Below are 12,022 nucleotides of genomic sequence, written 5' to 3'. Positions count from 1 at the left end.
CATGTTATTATTTATTATACTCCAAAAAAAGGTAAAAAAAAACTTCATAGTAATATGTACATAAAATTATGTTACTTGTGAAAAATAAATGAATATATTTGATGACGTTTAAATATGATGAGTTCAGTTTACTTCAGATATAAATAAACTATTTTGATCTGAATCTTTCAGCTTGTGATACAACTCAGGAAAAAGTAGTAGGTAAATACGTTATATTATGAAGAAACAATATATACTTAGCTAAAAATGTTTAATATATAAATATTTATTATTTCTATTAACCTTGTTTATGGATATTATATTGTGTAACAATTTTAATCGAAGAGTCTGTACTTAAGCCAGTTCTTAACATTGTTAATAATTATTGTACTATTGTATAATTTACAATTTTATTATAATACTTCGAAGTCCATTCAATTTTCATCTTAATAGCCTCTATTGTCTGGTCGATAATCAAATCAGCTCCTTTTAAATAACGTGACGATTTTTTAATAAATGATTGGATCTGTAACAAAAAAAAAAACATATCAATGAAACTTTTGATTTTTAAAAATAAAACTAGTTATTTTTATCACCTCATCTAATTCTTCTTTAGTTTTCATTTGCTTCCCTATAATTTGCACGTAACTACCAACAGAATCGCCTGAAGATTGGTAGCTAAAATTTTACAAATTAAAATACCTATTAATTATAAACTTTCAACTTAATATTTTATATTTTATATTTTATATTATAATTAATAAACTTAAAATGGTAACATACAATTCATAAATAATTGAAATATTATGATACAAAAAGTCTTTTGCCATAGAAAATCCAACTTCATTGGTCGCTGTGGCACTGAACACTGTCTCAGCGTCTTCCTCGCGAATAGTTGAATTATCAAGTGACCAATTCAAATATCTAACATAAAAATAATGTGTCACTGTGCTGTCCATATGACGCTAATATGATATTAATACCTGTTTAGTAACCAAGTTTCTGAACTACATCCTAATGCTATGAGCATATCATCTTTTTCAGAGTTCGAATTGGAACGCTGATAACGTTCCAATAAAAAGTTCCATTCGTCTTCACCTCCGTATTTTATCGCTTGAGTGTAAATAATTGATTTAAGTTCTCTCGGCAATCTAATTTGAATTACAGTTTGTAATTAGTTCAATACATTAGACATTGATTTAACTCACATATTATTATTATCTGGATCCGTAATTTTCATCCATTTTCTAAACAAGTTTAGAGGTTGTTCGATACAGCCTTTTATTTGGTAATAACAGGCATGTGCAGTCACTTGATTTTTAAATACTATTTCTTCAAAATCATCAAGTTCAACTGTCATGTCTTGGAATTTGGCATACACAGACGACATCATACGATGCATATAGTTCTGAAACCACATTAATTTAAATTACAACAATACAATAAGTAAATACAACAGATTCATGTTCAAAATATTATAATAAAAATTAATATGGAATTTAGGACTTAAAAAAATATAGATTAACTGTATTACACGAGTACAGTGAATCGTTATTGGATTACTGTTAACCATAAAAAAAAACTCGTTAATAGTTATGTAGTGTACTAAATTAGGAAATTTTGTTTTGCATATTTTTGATTCTTCAATTTGAATTTTAATCTTCTTAATGTTTAAATATACAGCGTATAAGTGGAGCTACAGAAAGAACTAGTCTTGTGCACTGAAAAATTTACAAAGGAGGTGTATCAATTCAAAACTCGTAGTAATGACTTCAATATTCAATTCACATAGATCTGAAAATTTTAATTAATACTAATTTTTAGGAGTTGACTAAACCCCTAAAAATTAATTTACAATGAATAGTCGGGTCTAGGAAACCATACATCTTTCTTACTCTAAACTGTATGTCATTCATGATTTTTAACGTCGATTCATCTGTGTTATTTATGGATATATTAAAATAGATACTTGATTAACAGCATTAACTTTTATAGTTAATAATTAAATGAAAATTTCCTTTAAATTTACTCGAAATTTTTCTTGGTTTGGAGTCCTTTTCATTAATTTATATATCCAAGACCAACCATCTAATGCAGCCAACCACGGTGCATATTCGTTTTCATGTTTAAGATAATTCAAAAGTTGAAACGTGATTTCATAATCAATATCACCAACTTTTGAAAAGATAAATGAATCATCGATCAGCTGTACTCGGTTTAACTTGTGTATAATATTGTATTTGCTCGGATCGTTCAACGTAGAAACGATAGCCATCCAGTTTCGTGTATCGTATAACACTCTGAATAACCCTAAAAAAAATATATGAAAATTATAGATTTTAATTATTTGTCAAGTGTCTAAAAAGATTTGATTCAATAAAAGTCTGGAATATGAGACCTACCAGCCATCTGAATGTTATGGATGACCCACTCGATGTCTTTAGGGATTGGTAAGGTGATGTTGTTGTTTTCGCAATTCAACCACGTCTCAGCTTTTGTCTGGCTAAAGTCAGCTTTTTTAGAAGTAGTCACAGTGATTGGTATCCACCAACAGGTTTTATTTTCGGTACCGTTTGATTTGATCGTCAGAAACCGTTCCTGTAATACGTGTATGATAAAATATTCAAATATATCTTTTATTTTTTCAATAAACATATAATAAGAAAGCCAATTATTATTGTTCGTGAGTCTACCTGTGATAAAGTAACCCTATCTGTGGAATAATCCCGGACAACTTTCAATACAGGATAACCGGCTTGCAACGTCCATGTGTCCATTATTTGTTTAACGGTGAGATCATTGTCCAAAGTTCTTTGGCGGTGAGCTTCCTCTGTCAATGAACTTCACAGATCGTCCTGTTCGACGTTGGAAAACTTATGATTTTTTATGTAATTCCTAATGCCTTGTTTGAACGTATCTTCACCAAGGAACATGTTCATCATGTGTAATAAAATTGAACCCTTTAAGTACGTTATTTTGTCGAAAATATTTTCTATTTCATCAGGACTTCCAACATCCACCGATACGGGGCGTGACGATTGGAGTGAATCAATATCCAAAACGAGTAAAAAGTTTGCGACGATATCAAATTGGATATAGTTCCATTTTGGATACAGCTATATAGTATAAAATGAAAATAGCATAACAATATGATCATGTTTTGCAAAATAAATTAGAAATTCAACCGTCTGACGCTAATGAAACTTACGAAATCTACTCCTCGGGCTTCTTCGTATGAGGCAAATCCTTCATTCAACCAAAGGTCGTTCCACCATTTCATGGTAACGAGATTACCGAACCATTGGTGAGCAAGTTCGTGAGCGATATTTACTGCTACTCCTTGTACGTTATAAAGTAAAGCCACGTCCATATCAATTAACAATTCGGTCTCTCTAAATTAAGGTTCAATATAGTTTTAAAATTTTATTTGCAATTTCTTCATTAACATATTTTTTGGTAAATTTGAACTGACTAAAGTTTTTACGATATATTTTACAGTTTTTGCCTTCTTCAGTAATTTTTTTTCATCTAATTATTATTTTTTATATTTAATATCTTTAATTTTATCATAATACATTAATGGGGTTTTGTCGATTCCGCCGTTTTAATATCAATTCCGCCCGATATTTGTTTATATTTATTCCACCGGCTATCGATTCCAGCGAGTTTTTTTATTTATTGATTCCGCCGGCTATCAATTTTGGTGGATATTTGTTTATGTTGATTCCACTGACTCCTGACTGTATTTTTTTTAATCAATAGTGTAGGTATAAGATCGCCTACTTTACCTTATTTTTTTTAAATTTAATTATAAACATTTCAAAAAATAATTCAAACATTCTCGTAATTAAAATTTATAAAAATAGTAAAATAATTATATGTTTTAAAATTTATTTACCTAACGCCAAAACAGCAAAAATATTATAGTAAAAATAAAATAAATAATAGTAAATAGTAATTAAAATGTAATAATAATATTAATTGATTTATTTTTCAGAATAGTGCTTTGATGCCAGTTTTATATACTTAAATCTATCAATTTTTTATTTTAATATTCTTCAAAAATGTTCTATATATTTATTTCTTCTTTCATAATTTTTTATTTTTACTTATTTTATTATTATCGAGCCCTCTTATTATCATATATGTATAAATTTGAATCTATAAATTTAATACATTCGTAAATAAAAATATATTAGAATGTGCTTTGTTGAGTTGAGCATTCCCTAATATTATGCGTTTCTAATAATATCAATGTACCTACGTGTAACAAAATATGTTATATCGATTAAGATATATGAAAACCGATGCTTAATTGCTTAATTCGGCGGAATCAATAGATTTTTTACAGGGAAAAAGTTTAAGTATTAGCATTTAATGAGTTTTTGGTTGCCAAAGTTTTTTTTTTTTTTATAATGCATAAACAAATCTGTTCGTAAATTGTGTTTTAATTTTTAATAATTTAACAACAAGTGGCTACTAATATAAATGTATACATTAATGAGTACTAAATTGTCCAATGTTTATTCTGATAAAAAAAATATGATATTTTTAAATGTAACAGTCCAATACACTTTATTATTAAATTTACAGTTATTGTAGATATTATGAAGATACACTTTAATTTAAAAAGCTATAAACTAAAACCTAACAATCCGAATAATAATAATCAAAAAAGAATTGAATTAGTAAATAGATTATTGGAATATCACTGGCATATTAGAATTATTATACGTAATATGCATATACTAAGTAAGAAAAATTGATTTTCTGTAAAGGATATAATAGCCATAATAATTATGTTTAAATCTTATGATAAAGCACCTTTAAGAAGTTCATAATGTTTAAAATTAAATGCTGGTATTAAGAAATTTTAATTACATGCCAGGAGAAACCGCAATATTCGCGATTAGAACATTGAAAAACTAGTGAATGGATTTTGTTCATTAGACATTAGGTAATGTTTATCGTTAGATTTTATATAACATCAACAACTTCGATTTTTATCAAAAACTTCATTGAAAAGAAATTATTTTTAGAGATTGTTTACATTATGACTATACATTGTGCATATTTTTCCAATTTTCTGTTTACATATAGGTAATATGCACATTTCAATACTATTAATTATTTAAAAACCTTATACATATTTCATTTTACAGCCCATTAAATGTAAAATAACTTGCAGAAATATAATATCCCAAAATTATATACGATTTACAGACACTATATTTTAGTGTGTTGATTATGTAATTGCATATCGTATAAAAATATCAACATATTTTATTATAACATATAATATTATATTGCATTTGTGTTTTTAAATGCTTGTTTCGTACTTAAATGTCACGAGACCCCAATTTTCCATAGCAGCGTTAGAAAAATCCGGTATGGCCGCCATGTCTTGTTTGGACAATGGAAATTTTTCGTCAAAATAATCCTCATAGTATTTCAACACCTTTGGTCCCAACTCGTTGGCAAGTTTTGTTTGGTTGGCCGCATCTTTTCTAGCTATTACACAAAATTCCACTTCATTAACACCACTATCCGTTTTAAAGTATGCGAAATCTGACACCATGTATGCTACTAAATAAGTAGACATCAGTGCAGATTCATTGAATTCGTCGAAAACATAATCTGGCTTTGAAGGTCTACAACATTAAATTACCACATTTATAACGATGACATCAATTGTATATTTTTTCGCGATCAACAGTATTCTTTCAACTTTATAATCCTTCATCAATTAGACTTACAAGGGCGTTTGGTTCATAAATTTCATATTACTAATCGAAGACAATCCTTTTTTGTGACCCAATCTTAATTTGAAGGTTGCTTTAAACGCAGGCTCGTCAAAACAGGGAAAAGCTTTTCGTGCGTACACTGGTTCAAATTGTGTTATCGCTAACCATCTGGGACATAATAATATATGTGAGTGGTGTGAAAGGATGAAAATCATAAAAAAAATTGTATTCTATATGTTATGTGTGCTTTGCACTTTATCAATAAAATAATGTGTACCTAGTTTGATTGCTCTCCTTGTCCACATAACTACTCTTATAGTAACCTTCTAAATTATCGGCGATGTTTCCAGTAAATGGTATTGTCAGCACATATTCGTCACCATGCTTAAAGTATACGGTTGACTTGACGTACATAAGATCTTTCTTCGGATCAAATGAAACATCCACTGGGATGACATTTTCACCACCGTTGGAAACAACAACACTTTTGTTATTGATGTTCAAACTTTTCGAATGCAGTACTATGGTGTCAGTAGCTTCTATGCAACTCATCTAAATACATTAATAATATTATAAGTGAAGTTAGAATAAACTATTGTTATTTTTGTAGTTTTAGTAAAATTAATGTAAGATGTTGTTGTTGGTAGCTGTAGTAAGAAAATTCAACTCTGAAATAACCGACAAAAATTATACTTTTTCTAAAATATTCAAATAAATTTCAAAGAATTTACAATATTTTGACCTGTATATAATATCTTATGAGATATTATTTAAAATTAGAAAAGTTTTCTACAAAAATGTATATGTTTTGTTTTTTTTTTTAAATGTCAAATATTCCTAAACACTGCCTTTTCTGAAAATGTTGAATATTTATTTGTTAATGTGCCTTGTATCACGGATTGGTACTCACGTGAATATCAACCTCTCCTTCAAACCAAAATTTATCTTCCAAGTACGTGGTCACGTTCAGTTGATATCTGACAGGCTTAAAATTAGTTGGCAATTTGTATTCGGAACTTTTGTTTGAATTTTCAACCGATCCCATGAGGGACAACGCGATGATAAATAACATTTTAAAGCACATGAACTCCATTCTAAACAGATTTTAAACAAGCACAAACTTAAATAGGTGCTATGGACTAGCGTCCTGCTTTGCTTAGTTCACGGTCAACTAGGTAATAATTATGTAGACACCACCTGAGAGGGTAACAATTCCAAGGGAGTGACCATGGATTATTAAAATAATAAGAGACTACTAAAGGTAAAAGTTAGGCGTGGACACCAAATAACATTGGGGGATTAACTGAACATTTATGGAAACAGATAGATAGGCGTTCCATGTCCTCAGGACGTTAGACACGACTATGGGATAAGAATTCCAAGAAACGATACCCAAATTAGGAATATACTGTCATAATAATAGATACAGTATTATCAAGCATGCAGCTGCACGGGATGTGTACTGATCTCATATGTGGGCGGGTGGCGTTTCCGTCAGTTTAGATGATTATACCACATCCGTGAGAACAGCGACAAGAGCAAGTAGACTATGGGGAGTAGAGGGTAGCACTATATAAGAGACCCCGAAACGGCCTGTATTCAGACGCGACTTGACCAGACTAGCCAGAGCACCTTCACGCCAGTCTGTTGTTTAATTTAATTCATTGGACTTAGAAAATTTCTTATAAACAATATTTTGAACTTAGAAAATATTCGAGTCAAACCGAATTTATTCTATCATTCAGAATACTTAACTTACATTCAGCTTTCATGTTATAAATAAATATATGTTTTACCACAATAAATAAACAATTAATCTAATTAAGAAGAATTCTACGTTGTGTAATTAACTCAAGAGTCACCTTCCAAACATCATCCTTGACTACTGATACCTGTAGGCGACGTGATCACTACATAGGTAATAGTAGTTAATATAGTTAGGGGTGGGGGGTGTCTGGCCAAAAATCTAGTTGCCGAAGGTTTTGTGATCGAAAAGTCATCTGGTCGAAAACATTTTTTATTGAAAAATATAATATCGAAAATTCAAATGGTCGAAATGTTATGTTATCGAAATATGTTAAAACACAAAAGTAAATAATTAAAAATTAACTAAAATAGGTATAAATCTACCGGGGGAAAGATGATAATTACCTGCCATATTATATTTATTATTTGTTTTACTAATATTTAATTTCGGTAACCTAACTTCTTAACTCTAACTTTATTAATAGTTTAATGAATCATTCTATATAATAAATTTTTAATTAACTGGTTATTTTTAATTTTTAATTTTTATATATAAGCAAATTATATATAAAATAAAATTTTTATTTTTAAAAATAAAATGCATGGCTTTCAATGGCCATAAAAACCGTATTTTTCTCTTACATATAAAATTATTAATTTAATAACTATGTTAATAACACCTTATAAAGCCTTCACCAAATATGCAACGTGGTCGGGGGACCTCGTTACGATATTAGTTATCCAGGGAAGGTTTATTATCGATAAGTTTTCCGTAGCTGGGGGTTAGAGCACTGTGTATGAGGTGATTTATCAATAATAAAACAAGTTTGGTTTATAGATCCATATTAATAATTATTAAAAATAATACATTACTTATGTTCATAAGTGTATTGTTGAGTTTGCTCCTGTTGATGGTGACTGTCGAACTAACTGCTGTGTGTCATTTTAATAACAAGTAATTATGTGCATGGGTAGAAAAATGTTGAGTGTGTATATTATGTATTGGTCAATCATATAGTGTGTGGGTATAATATTTATATATATATAAGGTGTAACGAATGTTACAGTATACATAATATATATATTTAATTCACACTTTCAATGCCATTTGAAATTTGAATAAAATATGTTTTATAAAAGTTTCTATTAGAGCCATCTATTATCTCCTATCACAAAATAAATAAAAATTTATCTGCAAGAGATGATGAATTATTTAAAAAGTTTTTGAATACTAAAAACAAAGTACACACATAACCAAAAAACTACCCAAAAATAATTTCGAAAATTCTTTTAGAATAAGTTATAGTCATTAGTCAGTGTTGGGCTATCTAGATAACGTAAAAATTATCTTTTATCTTTTATCTAGATAATAGATATATCCAGAGTATCTTTAACTTATACTTATCGTTTTGCCTTTTTCTGTCGAAAGATAATAGATGTTAAATCAAACAAATTTGTGGTTTATTTTTTTAATTTTAATTAATTTTTTTTTTGTTATAATAAGATTTTATTATTTTATTTAGTCTTTTGTCATAATTGTACAAATAATAATAATTGAAATATGTGAACTGTGAGTAGCGACGGGTTAATAACTAGTAATAGCAATAATTGAATTGCTCATTATAAACATAATCGATGACATTCATAACGATGTATGTCTTCAATCGACCGTTGGAAAACCAGTAATATTATCCAGAATATTCAATTCGTTGAACGGTTCAAATTGTATAAACTAACGAAGTGAAAAACATAAAATAACTAATAAAATATTTCAGATTGAGACAAGTGTATTAAACAGAAATGTACAAGTGTAATTTGGAAGAATCAATGTTCACAAAATTAAAAAAAAAAAAATTTCAAACCTTGAAAACCAAACCGTCATAAGTAAAATATCCCGAATTATGTATCCCTATAAATAAACCTATGCATCTACGATATAATATTAACCCAATAAAACTAAATTAAAAAAATTATAATTTTAGGTTTTAAATGGGTGGTTAAAAATATTGGGGAAATTAACACGGTATATTCAAGATATGGGAGAGAATTGAAAAAACTTGAAATACAATTTATTGATGACAGTGATGAATTATTGCTTATCGAATACGAACAATTGATCAAAATATTAATTTTGTATTTTATAAATTGAAACTTAAAGATTCTACCATACAAAATTCTTTAGCACCTAAAAATGGTCTAAATATTAAGACTCCTGAAACCTGTATACCTTCTTCATATTTTACTTCAGTTAATATAAGAATTAATTACATACCTAATATATTTTGTTAACCGTGTGTTATCTCATAGTGAAATTCATACAGTTATAAATAATATATGGACACCAAATATTATACCTTTAATTTTCTCTTACATAAAAACTTCGATAAAAATAAAAAAGGGCAAACGAGCAAATTTTAATTTAATTGATTATTAAGATGGCGATGTTAGCATACTCTGAAAAAGAAGACGGTGCGTTTTGTGAACTTTGTGTTGCTTTTTCCAAATCTGAAGGTGGAATAAATGGCCAGAAACTTGGTGCTTTGGTTATAAATAATTTTGATAATTGGAAACACGCTATAGAAACATTTATTAAACATGATAAACTAAATTATCATAAAAGTGTAATAGATACCGATAATTTTTTAAAAACGAGGAATAATCCAAACATATCCATTGAAAATTAATATCTATAATTTGTATCTAACAGCACGTATAGTAAACAAGTAAATGAAAACAGAATAAAAATTTTACCTATAATTGAAGTTATTATTATATGTAGTCGTCAAGAACTTGTAATACGAAGTAAAATAAAAATGACGTTTAGTTTAACTAATAACTTGTAAATATGATCATAAATATATTTTTAACCCCCCCAGAAAAAAATCGTATCTACGCCGCTGGTTGAACCAGACGGATTTTTGTAAATGCAAATATTATTATAATTTATTAGTAACTAGGTATGTGTAGTAAACATAGAACAATAATATAGAAGCGACAGTTGAGCAGCTGCTTGTATGTTAATTATTTATTAGGTAATTGTTATTTCGAGGGAATGATATACGTAACAAATAACAATAATTATACGTATTGTAATAACCAGTCCCTATTCTCTATAAAATATGCTATAATCTCTTATACATTATATTATAATATCTAGTAAAATAGTTCTTTACGACAATATTTTAAGAATGAAATTTTATATACATTTATATATTGTATTTTACAATACATTAAAAACATTTTTAATACAAACTCTACTACTCTAGTTCAACCATATGTTATATTTATATACTATTTTAAAGAATTATCTTTTATCTTTTTATTTCATCTAGATAACTGAAAGATTATTTTTTATCTTTATCTTTAATCTAGGTAAAAATATAGGTTATCTTTTCCAACACTTATAGTTGTACATCCTTTCTGGCACACTTGTTATGCAAAAATTACCCGACATCATGCACAAACGATCTGCGCAAACAGAAGTTCAAAATTCCGAATCGAGGGGGGGGGGGCTTAGAAATAGGTCCGATTTTAAAAGCTCGTCGAAACGGATTTTAATTGTCATTATATACGTAGTTTAAATTACTTTATGACATAATACATTGTATTACTCATTAAATTAAATTTATTACATTATATCTAATATTAACTCTAGGAGTAAATATTTATAGTGTTACTATATACAATAACTATTAGGAAAATAGTTTTAAGCACAAGTGTTATTTTGTGATTTACTACAAACATTTTTAATTTATTTGTAATTTTAACATTGTAATATTAAAACATTGTAACATTGTTGATTTATTTAACTCAATGCTATTAATTAAAAAATGTTTAATAATAATAATTAAATAAACAACACATTCAATATAAAATGTACAATAAATTATAGGTATATTTAACCAAGCTCTATTATTTGTAATATTAGAAGTGAAATGAAAAAGCAATGTATTTGTATAATAAATTAACAATGCAATCAAATCAAACTACAAAATTCAAGAAATACTCATCTTTTCTAGTGGCTGGCATATTTTTTAATTTTGGTTTTGTAGACCATAGACTATAGAGCACATTGCACACTTGTACATTCGTGGTGCACATTGTGTGCTGTAGTGCACATATAAATAGGGCCTGTATTTAACCAATAGATAGGTTTAGGTAAAATAAAACACGTAAATTGATTGCATACAACTTGGTTTCGAATTTTTTATTAGAAGTGAAACATCAACATTCTTGTTATACCAAAACACTAATTAATGAAATATTAAAATCCTACCACGACTCGCCTACTGGTGGTCACACAGGCATATCGCGAACTATTCACAAAATTCAAAATAAATATTATTGGCCATCATTAAACAAAGACACCACCAATTTCATCAAATCATGTGACGAATGTCAAATTAATAAAAAAATGAGTGGCAAGCCAATAGGTTTACTAATTAATCCAATACCCATAATAACAGGAAAACCACTAGATAGAGTAACGTTCGACTACTTAGGACCACTTATATCAAGCAATAAAAAACGTTATGTGCTAGTAGCTGTATGCA

At 28.2% G+C, this 12,022-nt stretch overlaps 1 pseudogene across 1 annotated transcript; it reads right to left on the bottom strand.

Annotated features, from left to right (window-relative positions):
- Positions 1-247: 247 nt before the first annotated feature.
- Positions 248-10,130, bottom strand: LOC107171612 (aminopeptidase N-like; annotated as a pseudogene). The gene is made up of 14 exons (XR_016190613.1): positions 9,923-10,130; positions 6,634-6,817; positions 6,001-6,275; positions 5,736-5,891; positions 5,319-5,630; positions 3,188-3,371; positions 2,673-3,095; positions 2,382-2,577; positions 2,009-2,289; positions 1,188-1,387; positions 963-1,130; positions 763-903; positions 576-657; positions 248-505 (listed from the first exon to the last, which is right to left on the bottom strand). The product of XR_016190613.1 is annotated as an aminopeptidase N-like (transcript).
- Positions 10,131-12,022: the final 1,892 nt, after the last annotated feature.

This window comes from Diuraphis noxia, unplaced genomic scaffold (assembly GCF_037042655.1).
Source record: "Diuraphis noxia isolate RWA-SAM2 unplaced genomic scaffold, SU_Dnox_SAM2 contig0002, whole genome shotgun sequence".
Lineage (NCBI taxonomy): Eukaryota > Metazoa > Arthropoda > Insecta > Hemiptera > Aphididae > Diuraphis > Diuraphis noxia.
The sequence above is the reverse complement of the archived record's forward strand: the minus strand, read 5'-3'. Positions and strand labels throughout refer to the sequence as shown.